We start from the raw sequence: 12,141 nt of genomic DNA, 5'->3' as shown, positions 1-12,141 counted from the left end.
GGTAACAGGAGCAGGGTCCTAAATGACCATTATGGGTCTCAAGGTGGGTGGCCTTGGGATGCAGGCTCCAGGGTGTATTGATCAGCAGAGGTACTGGTGATCTTTCTGTTACACTGTGTCAGGGAAGCCTGGTGTGTCTATGTGCAATACAACCTTTAGTGATGTCATAGCCATGTGATCACCTGTGGGTGTGGTTACAGGGCTATGTAATTGAGGTGTTTGGCACATGTGAGAGTGTGAGAGAGTCTGTCTGAGTGTGGACAGACTTCCATGTGTCCAGGTGGGACACTACAGAAAGTGTATATGGGGAGGACTACACCTCCCAGCATGTGCTGAGACTCTCGGTCCGAGTCTCCAACCACAGACGTTTTGTGTTCGTTGGCCTGAGCTGAAGGTGACTTTTCAGTGTTATGCTGCCTTGTGGGTTTATGAAGTGAATAAACCACAGGAACTTTGGGAAGAACCTGTCTCATGATTGTCTCCCGCTGCACCTAAGCGAGTCGCATCCCTACAGGCCTTAAACTTTTCTTTTTTTCATCCTTAGGTGTATTTCATCCTGTGTGGCTCCATCTTGGGTCCATATCCTCTTTTCTTCTTTGGATGCTTGCTTCTGGATTGTCAGAACATCTTTTTCCAGGCTTATCCCCAGCAGTTTCTTGTCTCATGAGAATGAGACAATCGTTGAGCCATTTCAGAGTCGACAATCTCTTCCACTAGTGTGTAGCCTTCAGTATGTAGATCCATCCATTTATTCCTTGGTCATATATGGGTCAGTGCACTAACAACCCAGCCATGGTGTGGTAATGATAATGATGGCAGAAAATATATCTATACCTGCAGCCACAGGGCACTTCCCTCACTTGTTAATGCACTGACCCATATATGAATTTCACATGGTTGGCCCTCTTTTCATTTAATACAGGTCACATATTCTCTATATAGTGGCACCATATACACATCTCTAAGTGTGTCACACATGTGTTTTTAATCACTATTTATTTTGCACTCTTTTGCACATTTCACATTTTGTGCATAATTGACACTTTGTGCATATTTTTGTACGATTTACTTTTTTACGTTTTATTGCCCTTTTGCATTTTTTTGCACTGTTGCTCCCTATATTTTTGTGTTTTTACACATTTTATATATATATATTTATATATATATATATTTTGTGCAATTATTCTTTTCAACAATCAATATCCATTGTCATACACACGCTGCACATTTTTTGCAGTTTCTGCATTTATTGCTGCTATAATATTTGATCCCACACAAAATTTTTATCAGCATCAGGCTTGTGAGGTATAATTATTATCCTGGCATAATTGTGGATCTATTACATGTGTCTGTAAGATCTCACATATATATATTGATATTTTGATATTCTCTGTATTAAAGCGGTTAATTGCCTTATGCACTAATATTGCATTATTAACATACTTATATATATTTTCATGTTGTTGTGCCAAATTGTACAAATAAAGACTATTTTAACAAAGCGATTTTATTCATATTTTTTTACTGCACATATATAATCTGCTAGGTATACCTCTCACCATCTTCAGTTGGTTTTCTCATTTATCACCGGATGGTCTGCCATCCATTTTCTTGGGAATAGGGCACATTGACTATACTATTATTCACTACTTTTTAGATTAGTAAATGGTGCCTCCCTCCCTAATTGGAGTTTTGACAGTAGGTCTGATGAGACTAATAGACACTTGTGGCTATGGTTCCCATGAGGAAATTGAGGGGCCTGTACTTAGCCTCGTGTCCTGTACCTTGCCTGTCTGGCTTTCCTTTCCTCTCCTCTTTTGTGCTCCTTTAGCACAAGCTCTGTCCTATCGTGCTCTCTTGCATAACCCTGTTTCTGCACCATGCCTCACCGTGCTGTCTGTACGTGCTTTGGCCATGTACTCTGCCTTAAGCTGTATCTTTGTATTCTGTCCTATGGTGCTCGTTGAGCACAAGTCTTGTCTCGTACTCAGTACTTTTCCTTGACCCGGCTCTGGGCTCTAGCATACGCTCCGCTTCTCTTTCTTGTACCCGGCTCTGTGCTTCAACCTACGTTCTGCTCCTAGCTTTGTACCTAGTTCCTTCTTTGACCCGGCTCTGGGCTCTAGCATATGCTCTGCTTCTCTGTCTTGTACCCGGCTATGTGCTTCAGCGTATGTTCCGCTCCTTGCTCTGTACCTTGCCTTGCATTGTTTCTTTGCGTCCCCTTTGAATGTGCCTGGTCTTGCCTCGCCTGCCTGCTTGTGCCTCAGCGGTGCCCGCCTCAGTCATGCCCGCCTGCTTGTGCCTCTGCCATGCTCACCGGCCAGTGACTTAGCTGTGTCCGCCTCTTTGTGCCTCAGCCGTGCCCGCCTGCCTGTGCCTCAGCGTGACCAGCCTGCTAGTGCCGCAGTCGTGCCCTCCATGCTTCCTTGCACTCACACTGTTCCTGCACTGTGAACTTCGTGCCTCTTGGCATGCACAGGCCCTTGCCTGCACCCTGGCATGCCTCCCTGTGCTTCCTAAGCACGCGCAGGCCCTAGCCAGAACCCTGCCTTGAACCTTGGACCTTGGCGCGTCTCCTAACATGCACCCTGCCTTGAACCTTGGACCCTGGCATGTCTAATAACACGCACCCTGCCTTGAACCTTGGACCCTGGCATGCCACCTAGCACGTACCATGCCTTGGACCCTGGCGTGCCCTCATACACGCCTTGCTATGTATCTGTGTCCTTGCTATTACGTCTTAGTCAGAACCATGACTTGAACCTTGGCATGTTTCCTAACATGTACCCTGCCTTGAACCTTGGACCCTGGCGTGTCTCCTAACACGTACCCTGCCTTGAACCTTGGACCCTGGCGTGTCTCCTAACATGCACCCTGCTTTGAACTTTGGACCCTGGCATGTCTCCTAACATGCACCCTACCTTGAACCTCGGACCCTGGCGTGTCTCCTAACACGCATCCTGCCTTGAACTTTGGATCCTGGCATGCCACCTAGCACGTACCATGCCTTGGACCCTGGCGTGCTCTCACACACGCCTTGCTATGCATCTGTGTCCTCGCTATTATGTCTTGAAGCTGGTGAAACTCTGACACCATGCTTTACCGGAGTAGCCCTGTGACCATGCTTTGCCTTGGCTTGTACCCTGCTTGTATCCTGCATGTTCTCTGTTGCCAGACACTCACACTTGTGTCTTCCATGAGCCGGCCATCTGGTTCCAGCAGTCGTGGTGGCTCACCCCCTTGGTCTTGCCCCTGATACTCCCTGTATAGGGGGTGATCCTCACAAGGTCAGCTCGCCCTAGGTGGGTGGGGGCCACGACCCAGAGGGTTCCACTCTAGAAATCGAAACAGCAGAACCCGTCACATAGTGTTTAGATTATCATTGATTACAGATCTATACATAATAGGAAGACCCCACCTATAATAGTAAGTGTCAGTTCCAACAGCAGACAACAATGGGCTTTGTGACAATATAGAAAATGTGGCTTCCATTAGTATAACAGTTTATTATTGCTTATTATTCAGAAGGATCAAGAAAAGCTTGAATTATGGGCAGCAACTAATAGAATGGCATATAAGAGGAGAAATGAAAGATTGTACATCTAGGCAGGAAAAACGAAAATGACATCTATACAATTGGAGGCAAAAAAACTAAGCAACAGCACATGTGAAAAAGACTTGGGTATACTAATAGATTACAGACTGCACATGAGTCAGTGTGATGCAGCAGCAAAAAAGCAAACACAGTTCTAGGATGTATTAAGAGAAGCATAGCGTCTAGATCACGTGACATAATTATCCCCCTCTACTCCTCCTTGGTCAGACCTCATCTGGAATACTGGATTTTGGGCACCACATTTTAAAAAAGACATTGAAAAACAGGAGTAAGTTCAGAGAATAGCTACGAGGATGGTGAGCATTCTGCAAAGTATGTCTTACGAGGAACAGTTAAAAGATCTGGGAATGTTTATCTTGCAAAAAAGAAGGCTAAGAGGAGGCTTAACAGCTGTCTACAAATATCTGAAAGGATGTCACAGTGTAGAGGGATCATCATTATTCTCTTTTGCACGTGGAAACTTGAGACGCAATGGAATGAAACTGAGAGGGAGAAGATACAGTTTAGATGTTAGAAAAAAAAAACACTTTTGACAGTGAGGGTAATCAATCAGTGGACCAGGATGCAATGAGAGGTGGTGAGTTCTCATGAAACGGAAGTCTTCAAACACAGGCTGGACAGAGATGGTTTAGTGACTCCTGCATTGAGCAGGGGGTTGGATACAGTAACCCTGGAGGTCCCCTCCAACTCTAACATTCTAGAAAAGAGAAGACTTAGGGGAGACTTAATATATATGTACAAGTATATCAGAGGGCAATACAGAGATCTCTCCAATGAACTGTTTGTACCAAGGACTGTGACAAGAACAAGGGGGCATTCTCTTCGTTTGGAGGAAAGACAATTTCTGCACCAGCATAGAAGAGGGTTCTTCACGGTAAGAGCAGTGAGGCTCTGGAATTCTCTTCCTGAGGAAGTGATGATGGCCAACTCACTGAATGAATGTAAGAAAGGAATGGATGCTTTTCTTGTGAGTAACAGTATAGAACAACATAATATTATAGGTAGATGGTTGACCCAGCTTAGGGGAAGGAATTTTTTTCCCTATGGAGAAAATTGGCTTCTACTCTGTGGGTTTTTTGCCTTCCCCAGGATCAACAATGCAGAACAGCTGCACTAAAAATAGGCTGAACTAGATGGACATAAGGTCTTCCTTCAGCCTTCAAAACTATGTTATGTTATTCTATGATATCTTGATGTATGTAACAATCTATAGTTTCAATAATTATTCACTTATGTAGCAATGAACAAGGTTAAAGAAGCCCTCCTCTTCCTATTAAAGTTTTTATCCTCTTAATATATTGCAATTATCATATTATGCAGTACTGTATGTGTACAATTGTTCATTTTTCCTTTCTCCCCTGCTAATTCTTCTCCTTTTTTCTGCTATAGGTAGAAACACAAAGTCATATTTCTCTGCTAAAATCCTTCCCCTCTTTCACTCCTAACCCAGCTGCTCTCTGCTCCTGCCAGGGACTTTTGAAGTGACTTATGATTCATAAAAGGAAAATTTATCACCTCTTTCTATATAGAACTTAGAAGGAATCAGCGTGTCAGTATTTAATCACATTCTGTCATAGATCTAAAGGAAAATAAAAGAATTAATTGGGTAGAAGGGCAAAATGAGCAATTGTAAGTACTCAGTGCCACATAATAGGAAGATTGCAATATTGTAAGTGAATAAAAAATTGAAGGGAGGAGTGCTTCTTTAAAAAATATATAGAAAGAGGAATTGTGTAAAAAAAAAAAAGAAAATAGGACATGTAGAGTTGAGCGAAACGGGTCGGTCAAATTCAAAAGTCGCCGACTTTCGCTGAAGTCGAGTTTCACCGATCGAAACCCGACCATAGCGTGAGGTCGGCCATGAGGTCGCCGACTCGAGCGCCAAAGTCGTGTTTCCCATAATGCTTCCAGTGCCTTTTCTCTGCCAATGAGCAAGGACGCACACTGGGGGCAATGCGATGACATGGGGAGCGGCCACCACCATCTTTGAGAAGGGCATTGCAGTGATTGGCTGGCTCTGTGTGGCATCACAGTGGCTATAAAAGCCCTGACCGCCGACCGCCATTTTACTTCTGCCGATCTTAGCATAGGGAGAGGTGCTGCTGCTCGTTCTCAATAGGGAGAGTGTTTAGGCAGGAAAAAAAAACTGTGCTTCTGCTGTTAGCGATTGTCACTGTACAACACAACACTTAGTGTGCAGTGACAGGGGAGGATATATGTTTGTGTATCAGCTCTGTTGGTTATTAGGCTGCCTTATAAGGCTCCCTGATAGCTGCATTGCTGTTTGCACACTGCTGTGCAGACTGCTTTTTTCAAAGCAAAAAAAATTGTATTCCATTTGTCTGCACAGTTACCGACGGTTCATTTTTTCACACACCGTATAGAGCTGTATGCTCCTCACACACTACCGTGTAGCAGCTGGTATCACGGACAAATACATGCTATCTGTGTGTGACTCTGTAAAAAGATAGATGGAGATTTTCATTTTTCCATACATACACCGTATAGAGCTGTCCGCTTATCAAACAGTATCATATATCTGCTGTTTGTATTGCTGTCAAATCTATACAGAGACAGCGTGTGTGTGTGAGACTCCGTAAATACATATATGGAAATTTCAATTTTTACATACACCGTATAGAGCTGTCCACTTGTCAAACAGTATCGTATATCTGCTGCTTGATCACGGTAAAATCTATACAAAGATAGCGTGTGTGTGTGTGTAACTCTTAAAAAATAGACGGAGAATTAAAATTTTCCATACATACACCGTATCGAGCTGTCCGCTTGTCAAACAGTATCCTATATCTGCTGTTTGATCACAGTCAAATCTATACAGAGACAGCATCTGTGTGTGACTACGGAAAAAAATAGACGTAGATTTTCATTTTTCCATACCTACACCGTATAGAGCTGTACGCTCCTCACACACTACCGTGTACCAGCTGGTATCATGGACAAATACATGCTATCTGTGTTTGACTCCGTAAAAAATAGACGGAGATTTAAAATTGTCCATACATACACCATATACAGCTGTCCACTTCTCAAACAGTATCGTATATCTGCTTTTTGGATTACGGTCCAATCTATACAGAGACAGCGCGTGTGTGTGCGAGTCCGCAATTACATAGACAGACATTTCCATTTTTGCATACATCATATAGAGCTATCCGCTTCTGTAACAGTATCGTATATCTGCTGTTTGAGCCTGTGTCATCGTCTGGCACAAGAAGGCCTTTTAGGTTCCCTTTTCTGGGAGTAGGTAAACCGCTTTTAAAGCCGGAGCATCAGGAACAGGTTTTAGCTTACATTGCCAAAACAGCCTCAAGCTCTATTGCCTCCTCTTCTGAAGTTTCAAATACTGCAAGCACAGAGTCGTCAGTGCAGGCTTCTGGTCATGAACAACACCTTTCCTTGTGTCCTTCACCCACACCAAAAGTGAAGGATGCCGCAGCATACACTTCAGATTAATCCATGGAGCTCTTTTCACATACCATGCCAGGGTTATCAAGTCAAATCCTGAATTCCCCAGTCCAAGATGAATCTGACATGGAGTGCACTGATGCACAGCCACTGCTAGATGATTCTGCTGGTACATTCCCCTCGCACTCTGCAGAGCCAGAATCTGACTCTGATGAAACTCAGGTGCCCCTTCGCGCATACTGTACCACCTTACACGGTGACACAGAGGAAGGTGCAGATGAAATTGAAGAGGAAGTGATGGATGACCCAGTTGTTGACCCGGATTGGCATCCATTGGGGGAAGAGGGTGCCGCTGGCAGTAGCTCAGAAGAGGAGAAGGATCCGCAGCAGACATCGACATCGCAGCAGCGTTCTTCTGGCAGGGCCGTAGCTGTACCAAAACTAGTTAAAAAACAAAAAGAGTTGCAGGACAGCTTGGCCAGATGGTCAAATGTGCACACCATGCAAGCCCTGAAAATTTATACCATTTTAGGAAGAGTGCAGTGTGGCACTTTTTTGACCAAAATCCTATTGATGAGGCAAAGGTTATCTGTAAGAAGTGCGGAAGGACCTTCAGCCGAGGTAAAAATCTCTGAAATTTAAACACCAATTGCATGCTTAGACATTTAATCAACATGCACTTGCAAGCGTGGACGCACTACAAAACCTCAGGTAGCACATGTTCACCTGCTCCAACTGAAGGTAGCTAGCCATTCTCCATTGCTTCCCCCACTGAAAGGCCACCGCTAAGCACCCCACCAGCAAGACATGTTGAGGTGTCATCACAAGGCCAAAGCAGTCAGGGAATCACAAAGTTTTTGCAAAAAAACACTGAATCTAGGTCATCACCGACACCACATCACCATCACCAACCCCCTGTCAGTCCTTAATGTCCACCGCTAGTTACCCCCTATGCAGCTCTCAAGTCCAGCTCACCCTAGCAGAGACTGAGTAGGACAAGAAAGTACTCATCCTCTCATCCGCGTACACTGGCTTTGAACGGCTACATAGCCAAACTGATTAGAGTTGAGCGAAACGGGTCGAAAAAATTCAAAAGTCGCCGACTTTTGGCAAAGTCGGGTTTCATGAAACGAAACCCGACCCTAGGATGAGGTCGGCCACGAGGTCGGCGACTTACGCGCCAAAGTCGCGTTTCAAAAGTTTGTTTTGCGCTCTTTTTCAGCCAATCAGGATCCACGGACACTGTGGGCAACGTGATGACATAGGCACGGGTCACCACCATCTTTCAGAAGGGCATGCAAGTGATTGGCTTGCTTTGGTGGGCGTCACAGGGGGTATAAAAGGGCGTGCACGCCGACCACCATGTTACTCATGCTGATCTCAGAATAGAGAGAGCTGCTGCTGCTGCTGATTTTGTAGGGAGAGCGTTAGGCAGGGAAGAAGACACCAAAAACTGCTTCTGCTGCTAGCGATTTTGTCTGTACAATACACCAGTCACTGTGCAGTGCAAGGGGAGGCTATATAGTGGTGTATCAGTGGTCTTGGTTATTGGGCTGCCTTCTAAGGCTTCCTGACATTCCTGCATTGCTGTTTACCCACTGCTCCGCAAACTGCTTTTTTAAAAGCAATCACAATTTTTTTTTTTTGTCCTGCTGAGGTACTGAGCGTGCATTTTTTCACACCATACAGCGGTGTACGCTCCTCACACAGTACCGTGTAACGGCTGTTATCACAGCCACAGTGAAGCTATCAGTGAGTTACTCTGTGAGAATAAGTCGAGGACATGTTCCGTTCTTACAGACCTGCACTCTAGGGAGATTCCAATTCTGCCCAATTCTACATACACCTTGTAGTTTGTGATACACTAGCCAATTTCTGCCTGTGACATAGCGCTCAGATATTCAGTGGGCCTCACACAATCCATAAGTGTCCAGTGTCCACAAGTGTGTGCAGAAATTAAAAATCTCCCTTATCCTCTAGTCACTTTGCTCACAGCTCTGCCATCGAGCCTGTGACAGAGCGCTCAGATACTCAGTGGGCCTCACACAATCCATAAGTGTCCAGTGTCCACAAGTGTGTGCAGAAATTAAAAATCTCCCTTATCCTCTAGTCACTTTGGTCACAGCTCTGCCATCGAGCCTGTGACAGAGCGCTCAGATACTCAGTGGGCCTCACACAATCCATAAGTGTCCAGTGTCCACAAGTGTGTGCAGAAATTAAAAATCTCCCTTATCCTCTAGTCACTTTGGTCACAGCTCTGCCATCGAGCCTGTGACAGAGCGCTCAGATACTCAGTGGGCCTCACACAATCCATAAGTGTCCAGTGTCCACAAGTGTGTGCAGAAATTAAAAATCTCCCTTATCCTCTAGTCACTTTGGTCACAGCTCTGCCATCGAGCCTGTGACAGAGCGCTCAGATACTCAGTGGGCCTCACACAATCCATAAGTGTCCAGTGTCCACAAGTGTGTGCAGAAATTAAAAATCTCCCTTATCCTCTAGTCACTTTGGTCACAGCTCTGCCATCGAGCCTGTGACAGAGCGCTCAGATACTCAGTGGGCCTCACACAATCCATAAGTGTCCAGTGTCCACAAGTGTGTGCAGAAATTAAAAATCTCCCTTATCCTCTAGTCACTTTGGTCACAGCTCTGCCATCGAGCCTGAGACAGAGCGCTCAGATACTCAGTGGGCCTCACACAATCCAAAAGTGTCCAGTGTCCACAAGTGTCTGCAGAAATTCAAAATCTCCCCTGTCCTATAGACACCTTGTACCTTGTTTTACATTACTATATAGTTTGTTGGATTTTGTCTACATTTCTACCAAAAATGAGGAAGGCTGGTGGAAGAGGCCGTGGAATTGAGCGGGGGTTGGCAGCTGGTAATGATGGTGTTGGTGGTGGATCTGATGGTAGTGGCAAGAGCAAAATAGGAAAGAATGCAGGAGGTGTTGAGCCTGCGTCATCGTCTGGCTACATAAGGCCTCGAACGCTTAGTTTTCTAGGAGTTGGCAAACCGCTTTTAAAGCCAGAGCATCAGGAAAAAGTTTTGTCTTACATTGCTGACTCAGCCTCCAGCTCTATCGCCTCCTCTTCTTCAGTTGTAAAAAGTAAAAGCACTGAGTCGTCATTGGAGGCTCATGTTCATGAACCACACCTTTCCTTGTGTCCTTCACCCCAACCAAGATTGAAGGATGACGCAGGCCATACTACTGATTACTCCATGGAGCTGTTTTCACATACCATGCCTGGATTATCAAGTGAAATGGTGAATTACCCAGGCCAACATGAATCTGACATGGAGTGCACTGATGCACAGCCGCTGATGGATGATTCTGCTGGTACATTCACTCAGAGCACTACATTGTCCTCGCAGTGTACAGAGCCAGATTCTGACCCTGATGAGACTCAGGTGCCCCTTCCCGCACACTATACCACCATACACGGTGACACAGAGGAAGGTGCACATGACATTGAAGAGGAGGTGATGGATGACCCAGTTGTTGACCCAGATTGGCATCCATTGGGGGAATAGGGTGCTGCTTCCAATAGCTCAGATGAGGAGCATCCACAGCAGACATCGACATCGCAACAGCTGTTATCTGGCAGGCCCGGAGCACTCCAAAGACAGGTTCCAAACATCAAAAGAGTTGCTGGACAGCTTGTCCAGAGGGTCAAAAGATCACAGCGTGCTAGGCCGCAAAATGTCTGCCAAAGTAGGAAGAGTGCAGTGTGGCACTTTTTTGAACAAAAGCGTGGACACAACACCAAACCTCAAGTGCCACATGTGCAACTGATCACAACGAAGGTAGTCAGCAACACTACATTGTTTCCCCCACTGTAAGCCCACCGGTTAGCACAGCAGCAAATGTTGAGGTGTCGTTGCAATGCCACAGCAGTCAGGGAATCCCACTGTTATATCAACGAAAGACTGATTCTAGGCCATCAGAAAGAACACCAACTCCATCACCATCATCAACCCTCTCTCAGTCCGCCCTGTCCACCGCTACTTCCACCATATGCAGCTCTCAAGTCCAGCTCACCCTCCCAGACACTATGAGTAGGTCAAGAAAGTACTCAGTCTCTCATCCGCGTACACTGGGTTTGAACGCCCACATTGCCAAACTAATCTCGTTTGAGATGATGCCCTTTCGGTTGGTGGAAAGCGCAGCTTTCCGCGAACTCATGGCCTATGCAGTACCACGCTATGACCTACCCAGTCGCCACTTCTTCTCTCGCAAAGCCATCCCAGCCCTCCACCATCATGTGAAAGACCGCATTGTCCATGCACTCAAGCAGTCAGTGAGCGGAAAGGTGCACCTCACAACTGATGCATGGTCCAGTCGGCATGGCCAGGGCCGTTACGTGTCCATCACTGCACACTGGGTTAATGTGGTGGATGCAGGGTCCACAGGGGACAGCGGTGGTGGGACAGTGCTGCCTAGCCCACGGTATAGGAAACAGGTGGCTGTAGGCGTTCCACCCTCCTCCTCCTCCTCCTCCTCCAGAAGAGAAAGCTCGTCCACAGAGCGCAGTCGTACGAGCACTCCATCTGCAGCTGCCACTGTTGCACACAATGTGTCCCCCTATCGAGCAGCTAGTGGAAAGCATCAGCAGGCTGTGTTGCAGATGATGTGTTTGGGCGACAGACACACCGCCGAGGTGCTGGACGAGTACTTTCAGCGACAAACTGAGTCATGGCTGGGCAGTGTACATCTTGAGGCAGGCAAGGTAGTTAGTGATAACGGCCGTAATTTTGTGGCAGCCACAGCCCTATCAAAACTCAGCCACATACCTTGCTTGGCTCACACCTTGAACCTGGTGGTGCAGTGCTTCCTCAAAAATTATCCGGAGTTAACAGCCCTGCTCCAGAAGGTGCGAAGACTGTGCGCTCACATCGCCGGTCGCCTGTACACTCCGTTCGTATGCAGAAACTGCAGCGATTGCTCCACCTTCCCAACCACCGCCTCATTATCGACATTGCAACAAGGTGGAACTCCACCCTGCAAATGGTGGAGCGGCTGTGCGAGCAGAGGCAGGCCATAATGCATTTGTGGATACACGGCCAGGCACTTTGAGAGCAGACATGGAGTTGACAGGT

Source organism: Dendrobates tinctorius, unplaced genomic scaffold (assembly GCF_039654945.1).
Source record: "Dendrobates tinctorius isolate UK_male_01 unplaced genomic scaffold, ASM3965494v1 ptg000151l, whole genome shotgun sequence".
NCBI lineage: Eukaryota > Metazoa > Chordata > Amphibia > Anura > Dendrobatidae > Dendrobates > Dendrobates tinctorius.
This window is presented reverse-complemented; position numbering follows the sequence as displayed.